Consider the following 9852-nt stretch of genomic DNA (forward strand, 5'->3'; position numbering starts at 1 on the left):
TGCTGTGCCTTTCGGCATTCAGAATCGTAGGAAAAAAACAAGGACACCTCCACCTTTTTCTACCTACACAACTTCACCTGGGATGTGAGTGGCAGAATGCAGGGGCAGCAAAGTTCAGCGAGAAGAGCTGTCACCGGCGTCACCTCCCACGGGGCCTTGGCGGGCGTCCTAGGACCTCGCCAACCCAGATGGCGCCCACCACCTTCTCCCCGGCGAGACAAAGCAGCAGAGGCGAGGCGGAGCCTGCGACTTTCCGGAAAACGGAGCGGCATTTGCTCCCTCTTCGGGCGCTTCTTTCTGAGCGGCAGAAAGCCATTTCTAGAACACACTGGATTAGGTTAAAAAGCGGTTGAAAAACCGCCGCGTCCTTCGGATGCCGTGTTGGGGGGGTCCTGAGTGACAAGCCCCCACTTCTCCGGGGCGATCGCCGCCCGGGAGGCGCAGCAGGGCAAGCCCTGGGCAGCGGCTCTTCCAGAGCTTTCTGCGGGCCCTGCGTCACCCTCCGGAGTGAGCCGCCGCCGCGGGGGGGCCGCAGGTGAGCGCTTCAAGGGCGGGGCGGGCGGCCCGGGGAGACGCCAAGGCCACCGGCTACACAGCCTGCGGGGCACCAGGGGCCGACCTTCGCCCGCTGGGGGTGTGTTATTTTATATTATTTTATCTTTATCTTATTTTATTAATTTATTTTATTATTCAAAAATTTGTTATTTTATATTTACTTAAAAATTTTTGTAGGGCCTCCCTGGTGGCGCAGTGGTTGAGAGTCCGCCTGCCGATGCAGGGGACACGGATTCGTGCCCCGGTCCGGGAGGGTCCTGCATGCCACGGAGCGGCTGGGCCCGTGAGCCATGGCCGTTGAGCCTGCGCGTCTGGAGCCTGTGCTCCGCAACTGGAGAGGCCACAACAGTGAGAGGCCCACATACCGCAAAAAAAAAAAAAAAAAAAAAAAAATTGTATTATATTTTATGTTATTAAAAAAATAATTTTATCATTTCACTTTCTTTTTTATATTGTACTTTATTATTATTTGTTTTGTTTTATTTTATTCTTAATATAATTTAAAGTTTTCTTAATTTAATTTGATTGAGGGGGCAGTTAAGATGGCCAGATAAAATACAGGATGCCCAGTTAAATTTGAATTTCAGATAAGCAACAGATAGTTTTTCAGTGTCAGTATATCCTGTTTAGTATGCCCTGTGTAGTATATGTATGTCCCAAATATTCTGTCTTGTATTTTTATTTAAATCTGGCAACCCTATTTGCAGTAGAACGCCTTTCTTTGGAGGGAATCTGACTGAGAGCCCCAATAACTCACACAGAGAAAGTGACACATTTCGTGTGGACTTGGGGTGGGCAGGAGGCAGGAGTGTGTGTCACCCAGAGCCTCTGTGGCCGGCCTGAGGAGCCCCACTGGACAGAACTGATGTGCCCAAGCCCTCTGTAGGGGCCGGAAAGCAGGATAGCAGGAATCACAGCAGGAACCCAGTACCAGCCTCTGCAGTCACTGTTTCTGTCCCCTCAGATTTTATTTTATTTTATTATTTTTTTTTAATTAATTTATTTATTTTTGGCTACGTTGGGTCTTCGTTGCTGGCGTGGGCTTTCTCTAACTGCAACGAGCAGAGGCTACTCTTCACTGCGGTGCAGGGGCTTCTCTCTGCGATGGCTTTTCTTGTTGTGGAGCATGGGCTCTAGGCGCGTGGGCTTCAGTAGTTGTGAAATGCAGGCTTCAGTAGTTGTGGCTTGCGGGCTCCAGAGCACAGGCTCAGCAGTTGTGGCTCACAGAACCAGTTGCTCCACGGCATGTGGGATCCTCCCAGACCAGGGCTCAAACCTGCGTCCCCTGCATTGACAGGTGGACCCATAACCACTGCGCCACCAGGGAAGTCCCCCCCTCAGATTTTAGAAGAGAACTAAGTGGCACTGCAGAGGGAGCACATTGGATTTTCCCAAACACAGCCTCTGAAAATGTCCCTCGGGCTCATCTCCTGTGAGCCTCAAGCTCTGAGGGTGGGGCTCAGGTTGGTGACTGTGGGATCTGGGCAAGAGACAGACACCTCGGTTTCTCCATCTGTGAAATGGGGCTATGGCCGGGATTACACGAGATGAGTGATGGGAAAGTGCCCGTTGAACTGCTAAGCACAGGTACTCTGCTGTTCGCTTATACTTTCTCCTGTCAGCTGTACTGTGGTGTAATTCACAAACAGTAACATTCACCAATTTTAGGCATACAGTCCACTGAGTTTTGACCTATGTTTATAGTTGTGTGATCACCACAATTGCAAATATCCCTTCGTTTTAGGTCATCAAACATTTGTTGTGCATCTATGCCCTAGGGCGTGCGAGGTACTCTGGACAGAGATGACAGTCCTTTCTGGAGGAACTCAGAGTCTGGTAGAGAAGATGGATCACACATGTACCTGTGTGAGAAGCACCCTCTGAAGGGAGCACACCAGGGCATGGGGGGTCCAGCAAGGTATGAGGTTACTATTGTGACTATAACTCCCTAGAGCATTTCACAATCTGGCTGCCTCTAACTCAGCCCATCAAGCTCTCAGTCCCACCCTACAAGAAGCCTGCTGGGTCTTGAATACCCCGTGCACACCTTTTTGTCCTTTTTTATCTGCCAGAAGCTCATTCCTCTTCATGCTTCAAAGCCCAGCTCAGATGTTGCCTCCTCTGAGAAGTCATCCTGATTTTCCCAGTGGTTGTAGGGCAGAGTTTCGACTCCCTGCTCAGTGGATTTGGGGCCTGCAGGTGTTGAAGGTTAGAGGGAGGCCTAGTTGGAAGGGCAGGGTAGGCCAGAGGATCACTTCCTCTAAACGGCAGGTGCCGAGGGCAGGGAGTGTGGGGACCGGGGCTCAGGGATGTGGTGGGGAAGGCTGAGTACCCTTCCTCCCGGACCAAGTCCACCCAGCCAATAAAGTCATGCTTCCTGCCGGGCAGGAACCAGGGTTCGGGCTGTGGGGAGTGAGTGGCGGAGGAGGCAGGTGGTGTACCTGTCAGGAACGGCCTCTGCTTACACACCCTTCTGAATCTAGGGTAGATGGTACCCATGCAAATACTTGTTCAGAGGGTGCCGAAGCTCGTACTTGTGAGGATGTGTAATGGGGGTCGATGGGCAGAGCCGGCTCAGACCCTGCCGTCTTCCCCGAGGTTCCCCCCTGCTCTGTGCCTTTCCCTGCACTAGCTCCATGGGGCGTCTCCCACTTGGAGGCTCTGAGCTCCTAGAGCCAGTGCTGGCATACCGGCTTCCTGGGCTCCTCCAGGCTCTGTCCTCCCAGAGCTGATAGTCTAGTGGCTGTAGGGCAGAAAGGTGAGGCAGGAGAGTTGCTGTGGGAGCGCAAAGGGGTTCATTTCTCACCTTCCGTCTGGTCGGCATTGCCTTTTAAGTAAATCTGGAATCCATTTATTTCTTTTCAGCTGCACCGCCGCCATCCCAGCCACCATCATGTCATATCTGGATGGCCAGATGTCTCTCCACAAGCCATGACTTGTGACTTTGGTCAGGTCACTCCATGGCAGCCTGAGTGATCTTAAAACAACAACAACAACAGCAATGAAACAATTTGGTACTATTACAAAAGCTAATACACACTTAGGGTAAAAATTCAAATAATAAAGGATATATGGTGAAATGTCCAAACCAGATCCCTCTTTCCCTCATCTGCAACCTCCAGACCTACTTCCCAGAGGCAACCGGTTTCTTCCGTGTACTTCCAATTTGTTTCGAGGCATATAAATGCTTTTTTATATGTGTGTGTACATAGTTGCCTATGTATGTATACAGGTGTGTATGTATGCAACCTTAAAAAACAAACAATGCACCTTGCATTTTTCACTTGCAAGTGCACCAGAGCTTTTTCCTACTGCCAAATCCGAGGACTGCTGCCCTATTGTTCCCAGTGATTTGCTCTTATAAAAACCGCTGCAGTGCAATCAGTTCCTAGAAGTGGAATTGCTGGCTTAATGGAGACGTGCAATTAAAATGTTGATAGCTATTGTCCAGCGCCTCTCAGAATGGCCTTCTGATTTCCATTTCCAGAGTGCGACTTCTCCTCACCCTCACCAACACTTCCCCATATCTTTGTCACGCGGATAGGTAAAAATTGGCAACTCCTTTTAAATTGTATTTTTAAAATACGAGTTAGGCTGAGCTTCCAGCATATCTGTTATCCACATGAATCTCTCTTTCTGCTGAGTTGCCTTGCCTGTTCTTTCTGCTGGGTTCTTTATCTTTGGCTTTCGAGTTCCAAGCATTCTTTGTAGTTAAGGAAATAGGCACATTGTCTCTCATATTGTTGCAAATATTTCTCCCAGTTTTCCGATGGTCTTTTGACTTTATTTTTGCCATGAAAGAGTTTTATGCTTTTTAGAATCAAATTAATTAATCCTTTCCTTCTCAGTTTATGGAATTAGTACCATAATTTTCTACTCTGCTGCTGCAGAAGAAATCTATTCATGCTTTCTTCTCATGCTTTCATGGTTTGATTTTTACATTTAAATCTTTGACCCATCTGTAATTTATTTTGATGTGAAGGAGAGAGGTATAGATCCACATTTAATGGTTTTCCAAATGGCTAGCCATGTTCCCAATACTATTTACTGAGTAATCCATTCCCCCCATGTAGTTCCGGCTTTATCATATTCTAAATTTCCATGTATAGTTGGGTCTACTTCTGGGCTCTGTATTGCGTTCTATTGATCTTTCTGCCTATTCTTGTATGTGTGCCAAATTGCTTTATTTACTCCAGCTTTATCATGTATATATTTTTACCTAGTGAGGTTCTGTTTTAGAAATTTATTGGCCATTTGTACTCGTTTTTTTTCCAGATGAATTTTAGTGTTATTTTATCAGTGTAGTGGGTAAGCAGCCTGAAATATGTAATTACAAAGTAATTTAATCACACTGTGGTATGTGGTGTGGAGGGAAGGTACTAGGAGTTGGGGAAGTGTAATATACTGGCCCTATAGTTCAGAAGGTTATATTATATGTATGTGGCAAATGTATAGATAAATTTAAGGAAACTTAACATTTTCACAATACTGTCTTTTTGTTCAAGACAAAATGTGTCTTTCCATTTATTCGAGTCTTCGTTTTTGCCCCTCAGTGAAGTTTACAGCTTTTCTTTAGATACATATTACCTACTTCTGGGTAAGTGACTTTCTGAATAGTTTGCTCTTTGTGTTACACTTATGAATGGACTCTTCATCCAGTGTCTTTTCTTTTTTCTTTCTTTTTTTTTTTTTTTTTTGCGGTACGCGGGCCTCTCACTGTTGTGGCCTCTCCCGTTGCAGAGCACAGGCTCCGGACGCGCAGGCTCAGCGTCCATGGCTCACGGGCCCAGCCGTTCCACGGCATGTGGGATCTTCCCGGACCGGGGCACGAACCCATGTCCCCTGCATCGGCAGGCGGACTCTCAACCACTGCGCCACCAGGGAAGCCCCTGCTTGCCTTTTTCATGGCTGCATCCCCAGCCCCTAGAATAATGCCGGCAGGTGGTATTTAGAAAGAAGTCGTGTGCCCTGACTTCAGGTCTGGAGCACTCAGACGTCCAGGACTGAGGACTTGCAGATAGTAAGAAACCCACGCGGGTGGCATGTGGCAGCAGTTCAGCCAGCAGCACCTGACTCTTGCAAAAAAGGAGACTTATCTGCCTCATTCTAATTTCATGAAGAAGGTGCCCATATACTGGACAAATGGCTGAAGACATTAACTCAGTGGGCTGCAGAGATTTTTATGAAGCGTGTGTGGCAACATAAGTTATGATAGAAGTGAAGATATCAGGATAAAAAATACAGACTGATTACAGGCAGGGTGTAAGCAGCACAAATACAGTGACTGATTTTTTTTACTTGTTTTGTTCACAGCCATTGCCTGGAACAGTTCCTGGGACGTGGTGGGTACTCCGTAGATACTTGATCGAATGAATGAATTAGGCATAAAATTGGCATAAGATTGGAAGTTCCAGTAGCATCAAGGGCATTAAGGTGATGTGATTACTTTTTATTCTCTTGTTTGATGTCTTCCCCGTTGTCTATAACGGAGTTAGGCAACTTGTCGAATGAAAAAAATTTTTCTTAAGTTTTTTGGGCAAAGCTTTTCCGAGATGGCACCGCACTAGGTGGCCACCAGAGGGCAGGGTTGCCCTACTGTCGGGGGCCGTAACCACCAAACCAAGTTTCTTCTAAAACCCTTAAGTCATGTGGAGGTTTAGTTACACACCTGGGGACCTTCCTGGTGACAGGATTCAATCCTATTTCTCCCTCACCCAGCTCTCAGCTCCCCAGATTGGAGGCAAAAGCTTTTGTGTGAAGAACACAACCTGTCCCATTGGGCCCTGCACCTTCTCTGAACCAGCTTTTAATTTATTGAGTGCTGAGCCCCTTCTGAGTGCCGTCTCTGGGATGAGCAGTGAAGAGGACTTGGTTCCTACACTCACAAAGCTTGTCCCAGGCCTGCTAACCTTCAGATTCAGACAGGGAAACTCAGGCCTGGAAAGATGCCAAGCTTGGCAAAAAAAAAAAAAAAGTCTAGAGCTTAATTTAGCAACCTGTCTTATTTATTTGTGTGTCCATTCCAAAAGAGAGTGGTACTGGTGCGTGTGGCTGGGGCTGGTGGGAGGATTCATTCATTCTCCCCAAATATGCACCAGGTCCCTCTTCTGCACAGACACTGCTCCAGGCACTGGGGAAGCAGCAGACCCTACCCTCGTGAAGCTTACAGTTTGGTGGTGGTGGTGATGGGGGTACAGACAAATAAATACAGAGTGTGAAGGTGGCGATGAGGGCTGTGAAGGAAAACAGGCAGGATAAGGGGGTTGAGAGTGATGGGCTGGTGATGCTGTTTCTATAAAGAAGTCAGGGAAATCTCCGATGAGGTTAATTTTGAGCAGAGACCTTAGTAAAGTGAAGGAGCAGAACTAGTGGCCATCTGGGAGAAAGCAGAAGGGACAGAATGTGCAAAGGCCCTGAGGCAGGAGTGTGCTCAGGTGGGAATGTGTATGTGTGTGTGGGGGGGTGCAGGTTCTGGAGAGGTGCAAGATCCCACAGACCCTGTGGGCTGCTGTAGACTTTGCCTTTTGCTCTGAGCTGCTGCATTGAGAATAGTCTGCAGAGGCGCAAGGTGGCAGCAGGGAGACTGGTCATCCGGGTGAGCTGATGGTGGCCTTACACCTGGGACCCTCAGTAAACGCTTGCTGAATCGAACTAAGCTATCCTTGTCAGAGCTTGCTTGAAATCATGACCTCCTGACCTGCTACAGAGAATGGAAAAAGCACCACAGGAACAAAACCTCCAAAGGAAAAACTGCCCCAATTGTGGTGGGATAAAAAGGAAGATTTTCTTCCTATTCTCCGTCAGGAACCAGAATTCTGAAGGGGAAAGGCTCCTGGCCAGAAATGCCTGGCCAGACCTCGAATTTGGCAGAAGGGCGATCTGAAGCCCAGGGTGGTGAGGTGACTCATCCAAGGTCACCCAGCAGCTTAGTGGCCACCTGGGATGCTGGAATGAGGACTCTTGCCCTGCACTGTGTACCTCTTGCTGCTTTGTTCCTTTTCCCAGGCTCTCAGACAGTCCCTTCTCTGCTCCCACAGTATGAATCGCCTCTCGCCTGGGGCTCTGCTCGTGGCTCTGGCTACTCGCCAGCTCAGCCAGGTTGCACCCAGCAGCCCCAGCCTCGCTGTGTTCTCCCAGGACCCTGAGCTGGCTCTGGTCCTCTTTCCACTTGGCAGGCCCCCTGGTTCTCTCACTCCGAATCCAGAACAGAAATAAATTTGATCTGTGACTGACGCTTTCATGCAATGTTGGTGAGAGGGAGAATTTGCAGTATCTATCAAGATTACAAGTGCCACGTCCTTAAACCTAGAATTCCACCTCCAGGGTTTATCCTGTGGAAACGCTGTGACGCTACACTCTCCTGGTGGCCTCCTCTCTGGCCTTTCCCTCTGCCACCCAAGCTCTCGACGTGGCTGTTTCTGCAGGCACTAGACCTTTGAGGCCTCTCCCCCTCTGTGTGCTCTCTGGGCGTGACTCTCCGTTCCCTTGCTTTTAAATGCCGTCTCTACGCTGACTCTCCCTTGGTTAAGACATCTCAGTGGCTCCAGTCTCATTCAGCCAACTGCCTTTTTATTTTTGAGATGTAATTCATGTACCATAAAATTTGCCATTCTGAAGTGTGTATTTCAGTGGTTTTCAGTATATTCACCAGGTTGTGCCGCCATCGCCACTGTATAATTCCAGAACATTTTCATCACCCCAAAAGGAGCCCTGCCTCCACGAGCAGTCACTCTCCGTTACCCTCTCCCATCAGCCCTAGGCAGCCGCTAATCTATTTTCTGTCTCCATGGATTTGCCTATCCTGTACATTTCCTGTCAATGGAACCATGCAATAGATAGCCTTTGTGTCTGACATTCTTTCACGCAGCATAATGTTTTTGAGGTTCACCCATGTTGTAGCGTGTATCAGTACTTCATTCCTTTTTGCGTCCAAATGAGGGTTTCATCGTATACCATAGATGTAAACCATATTTTGTTTACCCATTCATCAATGGATAGATATTTGGATCGCTTTCGTTTTCTGGCTGTTATGAATAATGTTGCTGTGAACATTTGTGTACAAGTATTTGTGTGCCTATGTTTTCAGTTCCGGCCCATCTCTCTAAAGTTGTAACCCTTCTTCCCCATCCCGCCCTCCTCTCCTGCTTCCTCACCCCTCCCTACACCACCCCCATGGCACTTAGCGCTCTGTACCCTACTTTGGATTTTACTGATTTGATTGATTGTCTCCCTTTCTCTCAATAGAATGTAAACTGCATTTTTGGCTGTTTTGTTTATTTCTGTATTCCTAGTGCCTTGAACAAGGCCTGGCACCAAAGTAACTCAGTAGATATGTGTTGAATGAATAAATGAAGGAAGGAAAAACAACTGTTCTGCTTCTCATCTCTTTCCCCTCCTCCAGTTCTCTAACTAACTCAGGGGTAACCACTCACCATTGTTTCCCAGGTAGTTAACTCGGTTTCTCTAAATAACATGCCACTGCTGCCTTGTTTTGATTTATCCGTTTTAAACTTCCATCAGCTTCCTCTGACCCTGCTACCTCTTTTCCATTATCCCCAAATTGATGTTTTACATTTAGTTAAATCATTCGGACTATGGAAATATCGTTCGGCGCAAAGACAAATTTGCACTCTCATTATATTTCCTTCCTTAAACACCTTTTTGCTTTTCTTAGAGCTCCTAATTGCCTATGTCATCCCCTGCAATGTTTATTATTATTATCATCATAACTCTGATCATTTAAAAAAATTTTATTTATTTATTTTATTTTTGCCTGCATCGGGTCTTCATTGCTGCACACGGGCTTTTTCTAGTTGTGGCAAGCGGGGGCCACTCTTCATCGTGGTGCGTGGGCTTATTGCGGTGGCTTGTCTTGTTGTGGAGCACGGGCTCGAGGAGCGCGGGCCTCAGCAGTTGTAGCACGCAGGCTCAGTAGTTGTGGCTTGCGGGCTCTAGAGCGCAGGCTCAGTAGTTGTGACACATGGCCTTAGTTGCTCCATGGCATGTGGGATCTTCCTGGACCAGGGTTCGAACCCGTGACCCCTGCATGGGCAGGCGGATTCTTAACCACTGCACCACCAGGGAAGCCCCAACCCTGATCATTTTTGAACGTTGTACCATATGAGAGAGTCTTAGCAGTTTTTTTTCCTCCATGGTGCTTATCACAATTTGTAATTATGCATTTACTTGATTGTTTACTTTCTTAAATGTCTCTCGTTGAAACATAAGCTTCTAGAACAAAGCCTGCTTTGTTTACCAGAGCATTTCCAGCACCCGGCACTAATAGATCCTCAATAC

At 47.5% G+C, this 9852-nt stretch overlaps 1 long non-coding RNA gene across 1 annotated transcript; it reads left to right on the forward strand.

Annotated features, from left to right (window-relative positions):
- The first annotated feature begins 246 nt into the window (after positions 1–246).
- Positions 247–9181, forward strand: LOC105747922 (uncharacterized). The gene is made up of 3 exons (XR_004482485.2): positions 247–535; positions 2300–2421; positions 3421–9181. It is a non-coding gene; the product is annotated as an uncharacterized LOC105747922 (long non-coding RNA).
- Positions 9182–9852: the final 671 nt, after the last annotated feature.

This window comes from Orcinus orca, chromosome 13 (assembly GCF_937001465.1).
Source record: "Orcinus orca chromosome 13, mOrcOrc1.1, whole genome shotgun sequence".
NCBI lineage: Eukaryota > Metazoa > Chordata > Mammalia > Artiodactyla > Delphinidae > Orcinus > Orcinus orca.